This window comes from Alosa sapidissima, chromosome 4 (assembly GCF_018492685.1).
Source record: "Alosa sapidissima isolate fAloSap1 chromosome 4, fAloSap1.pri, whole genome shotgun sequence".
NCBI lineage: Eukaryota > Metazoa > Chordata > Actinopteri > Clupeiformes > Clupeidae > Alosa > Alosa sapidissima.
The window spans coordinates 36,475,620-36,493,630 of NC_055960.1; the positions used below are offsets into that span (position 1 = coordinate 36,475,620).

Sequence of the window (18,011 nt, forward strand, 5' to 3'; positions counted from 1 at the left end):
TACTCAAATGTTAAGCAACAGACAGTAGTCTCTCTTTTGATGCTGATCCTTATCTTGACTTGATGGGATGAACTTCTTTCTGAAGAGGACAAGTGTCTCTTTATCCTGACTGAATCTTACGTGATGTGCTTGAGCGTCTTCTCACAGCCTTGCCCCCTACAGATGATATGTTGTGATCCTCCATGCTTCCTTGTTCTCTCCCGAACCTCGTGCTTTTTACCCCCCCCCCCCCCCAAGTGGCCTCCTTCCGTCACTTTAATCAACTCTTTTAATTACAGTCACTTTCGCTCGTCCCGCTCTCCGTTTGTCACTGCGCTCTAAAGCGAAAGCGGCTCGACTTCTTCCTGGGGGAGTCTGGGGGCGGCTCTGTACTGGAGGGCCCTTGCCAGCGCGGCCACTTTATTGCCAGCTCACATCTCCCCCTGGCCCTGCCGGGTGGCTTAAACATTGTCTTGATAAATGGATTTTTGTCTCGACTCAAATGTGTCCTCCGCCAGAGAGAGAGAAAGAGAGACAGAGAGAGAGAGAGAGAGAGGGAGGGTGTGTGCGTGCGTGCCTATGTGTGTGTGTGATTGCAGAGACTTGAATTCCATCAGATGTCATCCTGATTTGTGTTCGGAGCAGAAATGATGCTAAGCTAACCCCCCATAAATGGTGCTACGCTAACCCCAAATAAATGTATATCAAATGTGTTCTTTAAAATATATTTCCCTGGAAACACAAGTTTTACTTGTAATGTGATTCTTCTGAAACTACACACAATATTATGGTAATACCAATGGTAGCGTGAGTCCATATGCTTAGCAAACCCTGTGCTAATTAGTTTGGCATATTACCCTTGAGCATACATTCTTTACATAATGAAAATTGCATTGGTGGCCAGTAAATATTTTATCTGTCCTCCTCATGAAATTTGAATTTAATTGTTTTATCATTCAGTAGTGTTGACAGATTGTTTTCTAAATATAGTTTCTGTGCCACTCTGACACCTGTTTGGACAAAACGTTTAATTCTATGCACACAGTTCCGTTGAAGGTGCAGAGAATAAACCCAAGGCAGCATCAAACAGTTGCTCATTGCGCAGAGATATTTTTGTGACACAGCGTGCAATTGCACTTAATTTTCTCAAGGTTTCAAAGAATAATGAGGAGTGTTGCCAGTATACTGATATTTTATTCAAGATGTGCACATCATCGTGCCATTAATACATTGAACAGCTTTACACTGAGCATACATACAGCCTATAACTAAAGCTTCATTTCATCACTATAACTGATATTTAAGAGCATACACTGATACCTTAATTTAAATCCATATGCTCTTGGATTTACATCACAAGGATTCCCAAACTGCTTTACATTCACCCCTCATTACAGCACTATCAGAGTCTTCTTCTGATGCTTATTTGCAGTTGGGCTGTAGAGTGAGCGGGTTGCATCAGCCCTGAGTACTGAGCTGACATCCTTTTAGGCCACTGGATTTCTGGATTTACTCCATCTAAGAAGAAAATAGTGTCAAGAGGGAAGCACTATGTGCCTCTGAACCCTTTGAGGAGTATTGCGATCAGTCCAGGTCTGCAGTAATCATTGATGATTATTTGTGCAGGTCTTGGCTTTCCACATTGACCTGAATATTTCGGAAGACTTACTGTAGCACAGAATTAATGGTCACAAAGAAAAAGTTGAGTGGTCGACACATGCACAAGCAATCATCATAATTTTTTTCTTGGTTACAATTTAAATATTCACAGACAACGTGTATATTTAATCAGTCTGTTTTTGTAATATCGTTGTCACATAAGAACTAATGTAATTGGACAATGTCAGCCATGTCTAACGGTAATGAATTTTCTTGTCACTTTATTTTCTGTGTGCAGCAGCCTGGGCTCGGTCTGTAATTACCTCAGCAGGAGACTGCAGCAAGGTGACGAGGTTGCCGGTAAGTTTGTTTATTGCATTATTTGACAATATAATTTCAAGCAATCATTGATTTTTTTTTTTTTGCCTCATGGTTGTTAATTTAAAAGGTTGTTAGATAGCTGATGATGGGTAAAAGAAGACAGGTTAGTTTTGATGCTGTTACATTGACATATAGAGATATTTTTTTTGCAAAGCCCTAGCTATCGCTACCTTATACCTTGATTCAGACTGATGACTGTGTTCGAAATGTGATGAAGGGTCAATATTTTGAAGAAAAGAAAGCGTTTTAATTGAGAATTTTACAGTATTGAAAGTAAAACAACTACACCCTAGACTAAGTTTTGCCACATTTTAACTGGAAAATCGCATTATAACCTTACTACTACTAGCTACTAATCTTGGCTCCTTTCCTGATTCACCCATTACCGACACTATCTATACCTGCACTATTGGCATCATCATTCTCTCTCTCTCTCTCTCTATCTCTCTCTCTATCTCTATCTCTATCTCTCTCTCTCTCTCTCTCTCTCTCTCTCTCTCTCTCTCTCTCTCTCTCTCTCTGTCTGTCTGTCTCTGTCTCTCTCTCAAAAATCTCTCTCTCAAATTAGCATGACCATAACGTTGTACAGTATTGCCAAAGCAGTTGGGTGAAACATCAAATTCATCGTCCTCCTCGTCGCTCACTTGCAATAATTCAGGGAGGACATTTGTCATCTTTTCAAAATAGGTTCTCCTAATGTTTACATATTTTTGTGCACTGTGTCAGGAAGTGCATCTCTGTTTCTACTGTGTTTAAGTCACAGTGGTGGCACAGTCTGTCTTTCGGCAGCCATGTTTGTCTGTGCCTTTCCACCTCTATGGCCAGGCTGTGTTTGATGACTCTGTACTTTGTCAGTGTGGTTCTCAGGTTTTTGTCTTGAATGTGTGTCAAGTAGGGTGCTAGCTTATGTGCTCTGTTTAAGGCAAACTCTCTCTCTCTCTCTCTCTCTCTCTCTCTCTCTCTCTCTCTCTCTCTCTCTCTCTCTCTCTCTCTCTCTCTCTCTCTCTCTCTCTCTCTCTCTATCTATCTCTCTCTCTCCTTCTCTTTTTAGGCTACCCTGAATGCACCTGAGTAAATATTATTTTATTATTATGTTTTTTATTGATGTTCAGGAATGGACAAAGTAGTTCTACCCATTTCTGATCTGAAAGGCAAATCAAGAAATATTGACTAAGCTGTAGGCCCTGTAAACAATGCAGTGTGACAACTCTCCAGATAACTTACTGTATGATAGCTTGGTAGTTAATTGATAGCAGTCATAGGTCGACCGTCTTTCAACAAAAATGTTTGTTTCGTCTACATGCAATTACTGACACATTTATTGGGGTAAACATATAAGTATATCATGATTATGGCCTTGTTACAAGCTGTAAATGGCCTTGAAACCCTTAAACAAAAACTACACTGGTGTTTTCAATTCAGCTGAATTGATTAGTGGCCACTTAGTTTCATTATTTTAGTTATTCAGGTTCAAACACATAACCTTTATTCATTTTTACTTTACGGTATTCATCATGAGAATGTTTTCACTACAGTCTGTTGTTCAGCAAGAGCTAAGTATATACAAACCAACCAAAAACCAAGAGAAACAAATATGCTGTCTAATGTAGTGGTCTGAGAATAGATATGATATGGCACAGGATTTAGCACTAATAGCATCCATGGTGAGCATGTGATGGTAGCCTAAATCTTGGTGCTAGCCGTGAGCATAGGCGCGCCCAGCTGCCAGGGAAGCCTGCTAACTGCCACACAGCTGGATGGGCACCGCCACGCGGTCCTGAGGGAGCGCTTGTTTAAAGTGCTGCCAGGGAAGCTGGCCCCTGCGCATCACCGCGGTGCTTAGATTCCAATCACCAGATGTTTGACTTGGATACGATGTGCTTAAGTTGTGGAAATCATAACCCTTTTGTGTTTTTTATTTTATTCTCTCATATGTGGATGTAGTCTCTGTCTGCCCGCTTGGCAATCTGTTCAATTACGAAGGGATTTAATTTGATTATTTATCAGACCCTGGGTGGACATCATTGCATTCCAGTCGTATTTATTCAGAATAATGTCCATGAGTTTTCCTTTCTAACTGTGATTGATCCTGAACACAAGCGGTGTGTTTTTATGGATCAAAAACAAGCAGGGACAGGGTTAGCCATTATAAATGGTTAAAATGGCGGGTTCTGCGTTTGGTCTAATTTATATCACGGCTAGCCAATATTAAATTACAGAAGAAGCTCAATCCTTTCTTTTACTTATTTTGTGGGGAGCGTGTCTTAAGCCAAAGTCCATATATAGTCCAGACACAGCCATGACGAACTTGATAAAAACGTCAGTCTGCAATAGATAATAAGAGATAATGATCTGAGTGTCCAACTTGATCAAAATAAAAAAAGTGCTCTGATGGGGAGATGGCTAAAGGCCTGAGACATCGTTAAGACCTCTGACCCGACCTGGCGCATGGCGGAAAACAAGTTATTATCCCAGCGCAACATTTATTTCTTATCTTGCACGTCTCTTTTTTTGAGTAATACGCCAAAGGGTGTGGCAATTAACAACCTGAGGAGGGGTCTGGCACGTTGTCTAAAAATCGCTATCGTACACTACCTGAAACGCATTAAGCCACTGACCAAGATAAACCTGGTCAGAAGTCCATGGTGAGTTGTTTATATGTTATTTTAAGAGCACATTATCAACAGTGAAATGGGCGGGTGCACAACGCACCATGCTTCTCTCATCCACAAACGTGCACCGGTGCACATCCATGCAAAACATTACAAATTACACGATTACAATAGGAAACATAATTAGGATAAATATATTACGAAATACATCTCACAATGAGTAGTTATTCACCATCATTTGCAAATTGGTAATGCCAGATAAAACTGATTAGGCAAGATAAATTGGATAAATGTCCTTAGGTTTTTTATTCAGACATTCGAATATTATTGGGGTAAGTGCTGCTTTTTTCAGGCTATGTTTTTGATTGTAACCTATTTCCAGTCAATAGTGAAAGTAACTGTATAACTGTTTTGTCGTTGACTATGAGACCATGGTGAAGTTAGTTACACTTTGCCAATAAGTTCAAATAATAGACAAGTGCAAATGCGTGTAGGCTATTCTGGTATAGGTTTTAGTAAAGAATTGTTTAATGGAATAACTGTTCCATACGGTCTCGCGAGCAAGCAGATTCCTTTAAATGTGCCGCTGACTATCAAAATACTAATCCACTGTAGTTGCGCTCCGCACTGTTAAAGGGAATGACCGATGTCATTCTCATTGGTTTAAATGATGTTACTCCCAAAACACACCCATGACTGATTAAGAAACATAAGTCCCACCTTATTGCGCCATGCGCCGGACACTTCATAACGTTTCATAACTAAACCACATCCAATACGGACAGGACATACCCTGACATTTGTTTAAACTATTCGCCAGTGACCATGCGCTTTAGAATGTCATGATAGGGCCCTAAGAGTGAGTTTGGAAGACAGTGGGTATGTGTGTAATGAGGAAAACTGATGACCAGGACTATCCCTTGTTTGAAGAATCTTATGTGAAGAGAAAGTAGTCATAAAAGATATGAAAGCAGCAAGCAAACATATAAACCCAGGATGGAGGTTGAGGGCTATAAATATAATAAAAAATCAAATGGCAAATATAAAAAATCTGTTATTGAATAAGTATGTGAGTTTAAGTTTTTTATTTTTTAAAAAGGCTTCTATCACAAGAACGTCATTCTTATGATACCATCACCATTGGCTGATTTGTATGGATGAAGTAGGGATGAGCTTTGGAGAGCTCTTCAGTGTCATGACCCTACACTGATTTTGCATACACATAGGTTCCAATTGAAGCTTTAGCTTGACGCTCAGCAAACTCCCTCGTCTCAAAAAACACTTGAAAAGATTCCACGAGTCCACTTCTTATGTTTAACTGTTCACTTAAAACTCTCAAAGCAACATTACAAAAAATAAAGAAAGTTATCCATAAAATATACACATTTTGAGGGTAGGATGGAGAGAGAGGTCAAAAAACTATTTTGCTCCAATCTCCTTTCTGTTTCCACTTCACCCCACTCCCCACATATCAAAATAAAGCACCCCAATAGTGGGCATCAGAATCACATGAAAAGTCCTATACAAGTACCTTACAGAGCAACTCAAATGCATTTTAACATTTTTAAATCATGAAATTATAAATCATATTTATCCTATTATTGAACTCTACCTTTTTAAATGTAAAATTATTTTAACTTTAAATAGACTACTTTTAGGCTCCTACACCTAGGCTACTTTGGGGCATTTTCTTTCCACTATAACAAGAAAGTCAGTTAGAAATGTGGTCTGTTTTGGATACCTACTGTAGTGGGGAAGCAGGAAGAGATGCACATGCATAAGCCTGCAGCCTGTGAATTGCAGAGAGCATGCATCAACACTAATGGCCCCCATTAAATGATGTCTGTTACTTTTTCCTTGAGAGGTTTCTTTTATGCGTCTCAATTTCCCCTTTATTTTTTTGTTCCTAATGGAAAAGTTTCCATCACAATCCCAAGCAGTTACCTGCCTAACACACCAAGTTTAGTTTGAGAAGACTTGACAGTTTTATGGCAGGTAATTTCTGTTCATACTGTGTCATTATTTAAAATGGATTGTGAAAGATACTGTGCTGCTTTTTATTCTTCCATTCTCATTATAAATACATATATTTTAGGGTTTCCTTTTAAAGTGAAAAGTGCTTTAAGTCATTATGCAAAAACCTATAGATTTCTGAGTTGTTAAAGAGTGGTTATTAAAATTACCACTTTTAACGGCAAAGGAGATTAAATTCCATTCAGGAGAGCTCAAAGTCAAACGGTTAGTTTCATGCATTACTGAGGCAATACTTGAATGAAAGATTTAGGCCTCTGAAAAAAAAAATCAAATTAAGGAAACAACTCCATATATTACCAAGTTTTTCTACGGCGTAGGGATAACTGCTTCTCAGAAAGAGTGGTGTAGTTATAAGTACTTTGTTGGATTTGGGCATGATTTAATGAAATGAGATGTCTAAGGTTTTAGTGGGGTCAGGACTGGACTGATCTTAGCACATTAATGAAGTCCAGATAGATAGCCTTGACCATCAGCAGATACCCTTGCCAGCATAGCGAAATACAAACCTGCAGTGCACTTAGTCCGTAATTGATAACATTATCAGATGGATCTGCTTTCACAGGTTGAGTGAGTGTCTGTATTATATTCATCCCCCCCCCCCCCCCATCTCCCTCCTCAAAACGTTAGTTTTGAGAGTAATTGTGCTGCGTGTGTGCAGTAAGCCCCCCCCCCCCCCCTTGCACCCAGTCTCATTATCTCTTTGTCAATAATCCAACTGTCCTCGCAGTGGCGAATGAAAGGACGCCCCAAAGCAAACACTGGGGGCTGGCAGAGGAGTCCATCAGATGTGAGGGGGACTGCCGTCACAGCCGCTTTCTGTAAATACCATTAGCGTTGGCGACCGCCGATCGGCCTTCAGTCTTCAAACAAGCTCAAGCACTCTGGAACATCTCATTAGGCAAGCACTCCTGGAGAAAAGCCTAATCAGATTTTTTGTGTTTTTAAAAAAAAAAAAAAAGTATGTGTGTGTGTGAATAATATCACACTTCACTCATGAATGTGAGCTAGCTATGTACCCGTATATTGATAGTGCCCTCGAGGGTGTACCCAGGAGATTATATGTAGAGCCAATAGAAGAGCCAGTTGTTATTGGTCAGCGGTCGGTATCAATTGTGTGTGTGTGTGCGTGTGCGTGTGTGTGTATGTGCTCATTTTGACACCGCACACATGCTAATCCCATTCACTTACAAAATCATTGAACTTTTGCAATGCATGTGCTTCATTAACCATGCCATGTGGTAATAAATCCACAAGCAAGTTATCCACCAGCCTATCTTCCTCACATATCTTTGACATATCATTTTCATATTTCGAGATGTGGAAGTGGGCTTTTGCATAATAACAGTAATACAATCAGCTATAGGCTAGTGATAATGGTCTCCCATTACTAATACTGTACTAGTTGTACTGCTTATGCTGTAGCCTCACATCACCAGGGCAACCAGGAGCGGAATGCACATGCACATGCGGTACGTCTACCATGCATTTTTCATGGCGCCTCATGGCAGTCTGACATCTTGCTTGTTTACATGTTATACATTATTTAGCTCACACCTGTATAATTCCTTGTGATGATCATCTCTGTGGCGTAAAGATAACTTGTTACAATTGACAAGAATTGACAGATAAAGGCGAAATTCAACATTGTATCAGGAATACATGTGTTTGATGTAAACTCAGATATGTTATTTGGCAGAGATTCTCCTCTGATAATGCTCGTCCCTCTGATTTTGGAAAGTTCTGATTGTTGTCAGTACTACGAGCAATCTATTGCGGTGTCCATCACTGAGTTTCAAACAAAAAATGGCAAATACAGTTGCATAAACCGACTTGGCAAGGTGAACTCTTTCATGCTGTACTGGGAAATATGAAGTCCTTGAAGGCTTTCAGAGTGGACAGAAAAACACTCATCCTCTGGAAGTGTCTCTATCCTGGGGTGCCATGTTTGAAAATTCTGCCTGACTCTTCTTGAGGTGTGCATTTCAAAGGGCACAAGAAAACCATATTCTGGGAATTTGTGCATGTCTGCATGAATAAGAAACGGTCTCTGGTACTGTCTCACCACTTGCTGGTTCACCATTAGTGTGTAAGAGAGAAAGAGAGAAAGAGAGAGAGAGAGAGAAAGAGTGAGTTTGTTATGATAATGAAAAGTGCTCCTATCATGGATTCTCGGAAAAGTATTGTGTTCCAGTTTCTTCCTCCCTTTGTATTTGAAGGTGTTCACTCCGCAAGCAGTTCTGCCGACAAATGAAGCCAGCTGCTGCACAAAGTCAGGCTTATTTCATTCTCTCTCTCGTTCTCTCTCTCGCTCTCTCTCTCTCTTCATCTATCCCCATTCTTTTTCTCTCCATCCCTCCTGCCTCCTTCTGTCTTTCTCTCCTTCTGTTGGAAATGGTAGCACACTGCTGAGTTTTGGCTCTCCAACAGAGAGATATCCTCTCTTGACCACGGCTTAAGTAAAATCACTGCCTCCCTTTCATGATCGGCCATATTGTTTCCCGCTTTGATGTCCGTGCTCTTTGTGGCAGGGAATTGCGCCCTACCTGAAAACCAGTCCAGATGGACGGCTGTAGCCCGAGAGCGGGCGTGCATCCATCCGCCATCTGCAGGCTATCGGCCTGGATAGCCGCGTGCAGGAACAGGCAATACCTGTCCTGGCGTCAGGAATCGAGCCATATGTACTTTAAGGCGCCCTGAGGGCATCGCAGACGGCTGTTTTGTGTAGCTCTGATTTAACATGTTTGAAGAGAACAGGCTAACATAAGGTGCCGCGGGAGATAGTCCGCTGGGGAATGGTGCCACGTCCCTTATGGACTTTGTTTTAACATGCGGCTGTGTGTACATTAATTGGAATGAGCGCTAGAAAAAGCCAATAAATACAGTTGTCTGCCAGCAGGCCAATCAATAGTCCACCAAATTCAATAACATCAATACGTCTCTTTAATAAATATGATGGACACAGCCATTTTGGCACCTGCTTTAGATTATTGAGGCCTACACCCTAGCCCTTTCAGTAATTAGCAAGAGGACTGGCAGGGAAAGAAACTAACCACACAACTAGGGCTGAAACGATTCATCGATGTTGGAGTTAGAATAAATACCTCTATGCCAATTGCTTGATCATTTTACAGCCATGTCATTTTCGTTATGCATTATTTGTTTTGGTTGTTTAAAAATGTGAAAAAAAAATATCCGATTAATCGATCGATAAAGTGCTAGAGTAATCGATTACAAAAAGAATTGATAGCTGCAGCCCTACACACAACTCAGTTTTGCACATAGCAGAATGATAATAATGCTTCATAAACAATAATTTTTAGCTCGACCTTGAGCTCTAACCATCTTGTCTGTAACCATAACCATTATGCAATAATACAAACAAATGTATTTCGAGGATTAAAGCATGAAAATTAGAAAATGTATTAGCCAGCCTTTTTTTAAGGAAAGCTTTGGCAATTTGCTGTCTTATTCGCATTAGAGTCTGTTCATTCTCATATTTTTAGACATGGCATTGGATTGAAAACAGAGAGAAGCATAGTTCATCATTGTCACGCATATCCACTCTGCCATGAGGGAGAATGCAAATTATGTTTAGATGGGGAAATGATGAGATACTGCAGTGTAAAATATCAGTGATATATTAAATATTGATTACTGTATTCACATATTCATGTGTACATAATCAATGTCGGTGCCAAGAACATCATGTGTCCCCTAAAACAGCAACTAATGTGATATTTTTTGTGTTGTTGGTAAATGAGTCAACAGTTTTAACCTGTATTAACATAATGTTTATCTTCATCATCATTGTTATCATCATCACTGATGAAATGGTTTCACAGGTGTGTGTCTCCTCAGGACTTACAAATGGTCTAAGGTACTGCTTCTCATAGTAATATTATGCTACTGCCTGCATGTGTGCTGGTAATTTGAGTAAAACCTACTTCAGTTGGTCACTTATCGATCTGCTCTTGAGCTTTTCGTTATTTAAACTGCTCTTGTAATCAGAGGGAAAAGTTATTATATGAAGCATGGGAAGATTTGTTAATTTGTCAAGAACTACCGTTCTTGTCTGAATCAATAGTGTTTGGAGGAGTATAATGGCATTGAGTTACACAATTTAAAGTGTAAATTAAGACCTCTTTTGAATTCACTAGATGCCTGTTAACCACTTGAACAGGGTTTTGTACTGTGGATTTTTTGGACAAAATCTGTCGTGCACCAGTCTACCATTGCTAATTGTGGTGTTTTAATGCTGCATTACTATGCACTGTACACCTTTAGTAAAACCAAAGAGGTCGTCTCTACACTTTGAGCTTTGTTGTCATTGTCATATTTGTGCTCTTTGGAGATTCCTTTCAACAGTTTCAAGTGTGAAATATTGGTTGGATATTGAGTGAAGAGAATCTCGATGGTGAGAGTTTATCGAAGCTGACAGAGCGGGAACCTCTCTGGCCGTTGACAGCGTGCGGAAGCATGTCTCAGCTGAGTGGCACGGACAGGACGGTAGTGGGTCCTGCCATAACAAACAAACAACACCTCATGCACAGCACGAAACACAGGTGCAAACAGGCGTATAGTGAACAGGCCATATAGATGTTGTGACTTTGTTTATAGTACAGTATGCTGCACATTTTTGCACTTTGAAGTCAAAACAAACAAAAATCTTTGTGTTTACTCAAAAAAATGTTTGACTCAAAAGCCACATTCATTTGATTATTTAAAGAAAATAAAAGTGGCATTTAGACGAAAGGGCAGAGTCCTGTCCTTAGTTTTGAATTCTTTCCAGTACTACAACCACAACCTTCATTGCTTCATAAATTTGTTCATGCACCTCTCCTCAACTTCATGCACCGTTGAAAAATATCAATAGTTGAGAGATTATATGGAGTACAAAGAAAAATTTGAAACACAAGACAGTGGTACTGAGTGACTGGAAGTTTGAATTTCCCTTTGGGATTATTAAAGTTTCTATCTATCCATATGACAAAACTTTCAAAATCCTCACAACTGTTATCAGTCAGCTGCAGCATGTTGGGCGAAACGCTCACGCTAACGTTAAAGGGACACCAGGCAACGTTTCCGTGTTAATTAATCATCTTCGTAAGTCGATATATGGTTAAATGACTCAATACGCTCAATACGGGGCGAATGAAGGCTCTCTCGCCCGCCCCTACTACCTAGAAAGAATATCTCACTTGGAAGTTCGATGTATCCTACCCGCCGACCTTCAGTCTCACAAAGTCTCAAGACATCGCGAGAAGCAGAATCCATGATTTTAAAGACAGAGCGCGGACAAAGAAGAAGCAGTTCAGAACAACCTATGTGTTGTTTTAGATGACATAACCATGTGTTTCCTGCAGGATGTGTGACTGTGACTGGTTTTGAATGTGGGTTTTAGTAGGCAGCTGCTCTCTCCTCTTCCCAGTTCTGTGTACCACCACTGAATCTTTTAGTGGTGCGCAGTACTGGGCCATGCCAGGTTACTTTTACCCTTTCATACTGCATATCCTTTTACCCAGCACTTTAAAATGTTGTAGAATTTGAACAACAAAATTTGAAAAATTAAAAAAATATTTTTGAAAAGTGATCACTTTCCTGTGGTCGTATGACAAGTGAGTTGTTCAAGTTGTTTGCTTTCAAGATACAGTCGGTGGATTCCATTAATCTGATCACTTTGTTTCAACACAAACATGTACACTTTGAATGGCTGGCATCAGTAAATCCACCTTTATACATCTTTCTGTTGGAAGGGTTTGCTGGTTATTGGTTTAGTAAGCTTCTGGGTTTTCGTCTGCCTCTTGAGTGTTACTAAAGGGTGATCAAGGCAAGTTTATACACGGCCACAAAGGTTTTGACTGAAACTGTGGAAATAACTATACAGACTTGATCTTGTGATCCCAATTATATGAAATCCTCTCTCTTACCCTCCAGCAAGGTCAGAATATATCCTGTGTGAACTATTCAGCATGATCCTCATTCTCCTCAAGAAAACAAACGCTAAAGCCCACACACACTCTTCTAAATAACCCAGGCAGATAGAACAGTCTCTTATAGTGTTATCAGTTTCTGATAGTAATAATAATAATAATAATAATAAGCTTTATTTGTATAGCACCTTTCATACACAGAATGCAGCTCAAAGTGCTTTACATTTGAAGCATGTAACACAATAATTCTGCAGAATCATCTCTCTGTCTGTCTGTCTATCTGTCTGTCTGTCTGTCTGTCTGTCTGTCTGTCTGTGTGTGTGTGTGTGTGCGTGTGTGTGTGTGTGTGTGTGTAATGACTATTATAGCAATAGGGTAATCACAGAATTCTCCACTGACTCATGGCAAAGCGGAGGCATCAGTGCTGTTTACTTGTTGTGCTGTTTACTTGTTGTGATCGGACTGATGATTCCTCTTGTGCAGCATATGACAACCATGGAGGGGGCACACTGCTTTTATACAATGCTTTTATGCATTCTGTGATGTTTAAGTGCATATTGAGGCTTTTTTCCATTATGGGGGGGGGGGGAGGGGGAGTGTTGGGAAATGACCACACGTCAGAATACAACCCGTAGGTGATCAGGACACTGCTGCTTGTGCCACCACATCTTGGCCCAAATGTGTCTTGTTTGTCTTTGTCCTGTGTTGTGGTCTTCACTTCCTGTTCATCTGTACCAGAGCATATTTAAGTTTGGCTTCAGTATGGGTAGTGTTATTTTGTAGTCCAGAGAATGTTTCACCGGTGTTTTTCTAGTGTAATATTTGCCTGTAATGCTGTGATTTGTTAAAATTCTTACTCGGAGCATGTCAGTTTGCCTTCAATAGGTGGGTAAAACCCCTGGTTAGAATTGAAGTTAGCAGGGCTATTTGAAGCCACTATTTGAAACTGTGTGGAAAAGTTCTACAGGTGAGAACTTTGGCGAAAACAGGGTTTTGTTTTGCATGGAATAAATGAAATATTAACCATGCCTTTGGTATGTTAAGCAACTACCCTTTATAAGGACAAATATAATTGAATCTGAGATATTCATTTGAGGTCCCCCAGAGCTGGAAATCGAGGAACTCGACTACGAACATCCCGCCTCTTTGGAAATCCTACAACGGAGACGAGGTGTCTCGGTGGACTTCTGAAAAGCTACTTGGGAACAGATTCCTGACAAGCTTGAGCACCATCGGTGTCTCTGACTGAGCTTGCTCAGGGGCTTTGCTCTCACTATGTGTGCTCCTATCCGGGAATATATCAGGATAAAAACACACACTCGGAGTATTAACATCGGCTTGTTCTATGAAGCATGACACACTTTTGGAATTGTGCACATCTGTGAGTTTGTGTATAGCATTGCTTTTAACTACCATTGTCTTTCTAGGCTTGTTCAAAAACAATCTGCAACCGTCTCTGCCACAGTTTAAACTACAAAATAGATCAGTCTGCATCCTAGGCTCATGAGCTAATGATTGCTATAAATAAAGAATATTTGTATACATGGCAGATTTGAAAGTAATTCTGCATCCATGATGGTTTCTCTGCCACTGTCACACCACCGATGGATGCAATTAATTCCGCTGGGTTCATTGTCAACATACATCAACAACATGCTGTGTGAAGTTCCTGCTTGATAACACGTATCATTATGCACCTGATTAATTTGAGGTTTTTGGTCTTACATGAATGAATGTAAACAAACATGTGAGCTCGCTTGAAGGAAATTAAGGTTAGAAAAGGTGAAATGCAAACAGTCTACTAATCTATCTATCTATCTATCTAGCAATCTATTTCCATAGTTAATCATTTCACATGTTAGTCAGACAGCAATCTCTAAATATTATTTAATATTTCTGCAGTCTGTTTATGTGTTTAACTGCTGTGTTTTTGGTTTGCAATTCATGGCAGACTTTATTTTACTGGAAACAATTAGCCTTGTATTATTCTCCTCCGTCTGTTTGTCTCAAGAGGTGATGGAGTCTTGCATTGCAGTGAGGATTTCAGACAAGACTTTTCACTTCATTCTCTTTATATACTGACAGCATCTGCTGTGGGCACTTGGAGTCTGGAGCTGCAGACCTTGTTGGAGATGTCGAAAAGAGAAAGCATAACTGGACTTTGATGGAGATGTAGCTTCCCTGCATTGCCGACATGCTCCTGTTCTCTGTCTCCCATGGCTTGTAGAAGCTACCTGCCCTTTATAGCCTTCTTAATGGCTGCTCTGACAGCTAGCTGCAAACTGCTGTGGTGGGCGGCTATGGCTTCATATCATATGCCGGAAGGTCAGGAGTCCAAGCCTTCATGTTGGGTTTGCTGGTTTCTTTGTAGCACAGGGTTTGTCTGCCAGCAGGTCTGATGCTATGTTCACCTCTTCAGTCTACAATCTTTATTTTATTTTATTTTTTATTTATTTATTTTTTATTTATTTATTTTTTTTTTGGGGGGGGGGGATCTCGCCATTCACCATGTGGCTGACCGGTGACTCAGAGAGTGGGCAGACTGTTGGGCATACGGACCGTGTGCACTTGGGCCAGAACGTCTCTGGTGGTTACACGTTCCTAGTTGAGTCATCGTCAGAAATTCTCTCCAGAGCTAGACAGTGAAAGGAATTTTGCTTATGCTCCTGTAAAGCCAAGAAACAAGCTGTTTGTAAAGTTCATAATATCACTCCATTCTGCATGCAGCGCACATTTCCTCTCCACATTTCCTCACTTGTTATGACTCATACCTGAGCCAAATGTCCCCTAGATGGCCTACACAATATGATGTTAAAAACAGGTTCGTTTCAGTATTTAAATCACAATACATGAAAATATTGTGAATTTAGGATTGGGGGGCCTAGCTGCGTGAGAAGAACATGATTTCTCCTGGTTTTAAAGCTCTGCTATTTTTACCAGAGTCTCAAATTGACAGCAAACTGTTGCATGGGGGGTCAATGTTGAGGAGCTGCTGACTTGGTCCTGAGGCTGTAGTTTTTTATATTTTTAGGGAAGCAGTCTGGAGCCTTAGGGCGGTGACACTAACTGTCAGTGGCTGTTAAAGAAGTCCGTGGAGATGCACTGTGCCACCATGGCAGGCCGTCTTCTCTCTTCTCTGAGACCACACACAGCAGACTTGTCTTCTTTAGGATCTCTCTCTTCAGCAGCCTTTTGTATGGCAGTATCTCTCACAGCCGGCTAGTTCTACATTAGTAGCCTTTTTTTCTGTAAAAGGTTTCTGTAAGATCTTGACTCACCCGTGTGTGTGTGTGTGTGTGTGTGTGTATTTGGAGGAAAAGAGCTGGTCTGTCACTAGAGATTACATTCTAATAAATGACTTTGTAGCATTTTTTTCCAGGGGCGATGTGTTTCTCATGTCATTTTTCTTACGAGCCGGTGGAAAATTACATTTATTTGACTGCTGGTGAGGCATCAGAAGAGGAACTGGAGGGGAACGAAACTAAAGCTTATAAGATAAATATTTTGTTGGTCTTCCTGACCAGTAGCAATATGAGAAAGTATGCATGAGGAAGTATGACAATAGGCTATTCAGCCATTATTCAGACTTGTTATTACTTTTTGCTATATGAGTTTTTTTTTTTTTGTACCTAGTATATGGTATATGAATGTATAGGTTTCACTGTATATATACTCTGAAATGCTTCTCAATTTGCATTGCCTCTGCCCTGTCAGTGACCACAAGTACGGGCAGCAGACATGGGGCAGCATGAGAAGTGGTGTGAACAGCAAGGTCAATGGGCAAATAAAAGTGGGTCCAGGCGCCGATACAATCTGCCGCGGGCACACACAGACGCACACGCACACAGCGGCTAGGTTAGCGGCCTGTTTTACAACCTGCAGCTGGAGCCTCGTAACTCCTGCATGTTGTCCCTTTTGTCTCTTTACGGTCTTTCCATCAATGACATCGTATTCAACACATCAGGTGGCTTTCAACACTTCGATTGGGAGTTAGAAAGAAAAAAGAACAAAAGCACAAAAGTAAAAAGGCAAACTGCATTTAATATGAAGTTTGTCGGCATGTTTTAATATTGTTTGATCCAGTCTCCACAATAGTTTTAGTCTCATATTCCACTGAACTCTTTTGCTTCCACCTGCAAAGGACATTTTTGTACATTGGCTGAGTGCATGTTGTGATGTTCTGTGGAGAAAGGAGGTTTTCCATTAAGCACTGTGACTTCCCCAGCCTTTGCCACTCTCTCATTAAATGTGTTTATTTTCCATGTGCTGGTGGTGGCGTGTCACCATTTGCTCTTATCACAGTAATAGAGCTGGAGTGTCTCCTCGGCCACCTGGATAATGATATCTAATGCTCTGCTCGCCTACTTCCTAACACATGTCTTCGGAGGAGCGGAAACACACTCTCAGAGTCCAGCTCCGGCCAAAGAGTAGCACTTTTACCTGACCCTTTCCGCGGCAAGACTGATTTAAGATAACACAGTACTAGCGAGGGCTGGGAATGGTTAATATTTTGATTCCGATTCTGCTTATCGATTCTGGTTTCTATCGATACCAAAAGGTAAATAAAATGTTTAGATAGGTCTGTATTCTTTATTCCAGGAGTAGTTTATGTTCTAAGCCTTAACTGAACAATTAAGAAGTGAAGGTTTATTTACAGGCATTGATCCACAGACAAATAAACAGTAAGGCTTTAATAATACATGTACGGATCAATCTTGAGTTGCTAATTAAAATAGCTACTAGGCCCTGTTTTGGAGAGTCTCAAAATAGGTGACAAATGTCTTTACTTGTTGTTGTTTGCAATAATAAAGGGGCTATTGTGTTTGAAATACATTTTTCTTATCGATTCTACTCTATTCTAATATTTTGGTTCCCGACCGTAGTGCCAACCATTCAGAACTTTACACCTGCTTCTTGCATATTGTAATGTAAAGGCCATTAAGTAGGATGAAGGCACATGGAGACTGGTAACAGCAGTGTATGTCGACCACTGATAATATTGCCGGCCCTTTATTTGTCGGGGTTCCTTGTTGTTTATTCATTTCAGGGACGAACCTCCAGGAAAATGTCAGAGAGTGATGGCAGAGCTCATAGTGGTGTGAAGTGCTGCTGTTCCTCACCTGTTTCTGTCTCCATACAGCTGTCTGTGTACTGCCCTTGTTTGCACACACTTAGCAGGGCCCCCTGATTCACAGGGATGGAGAGGTGAGCCTGCCTAGCACAAGGTGCTGCTGGAGCCGGTGGGTCATACCATCTTACTCCAGCAGAGGGGGGCCCTCTGCTCAACACCACACTCTGTCGTTGGTCTGTCTTACTACTCTTACTTATGAGGTCCTTGGACATATATTACACAAATTAAAAAACAAGTTTAATTTGTCCTTTGTGGGAGATGTGTATTCATCTTTTGTATGTCTGTAGGCACTTCGTTTATGACCATTATTTTTAGTTTTAAAGGAGGTTTGTGTTTAGCAGTGTA

The 18,011-nt window shown here is 40.6% G+C and overlaps 1 protein-coding gene across 6 annotated transcripts in view; it reads left to right on the top strand.

The window, feature by feature from the left end:
* fhit (fragile histidine triad diadenosine triphosphatase) overlaps positions 1 to 18,011 on the top strand; it is a 208,918-nt gene that overhangs the window by 17,482 nt on the left and 173,425 nt on the right. For 5 of the 6 annotated variants that reach the window (XM_042090343.1, XM_042090347.1, XM_042090344.1 and 2 more), the window contains one exon: positions 1,877 to 1,938. The exons of the other annotated variant lie outside the window; for it this stretch is intronic. The gene's annotated coding sequence lies outside the window, so the exon portion shown is untranslated. The remainder of the gene's footprint in view (positions 1 to 1,876; positions 1,939 to 18,011) is intronic. 6 annotated transcript variants of the gene reach the window in all.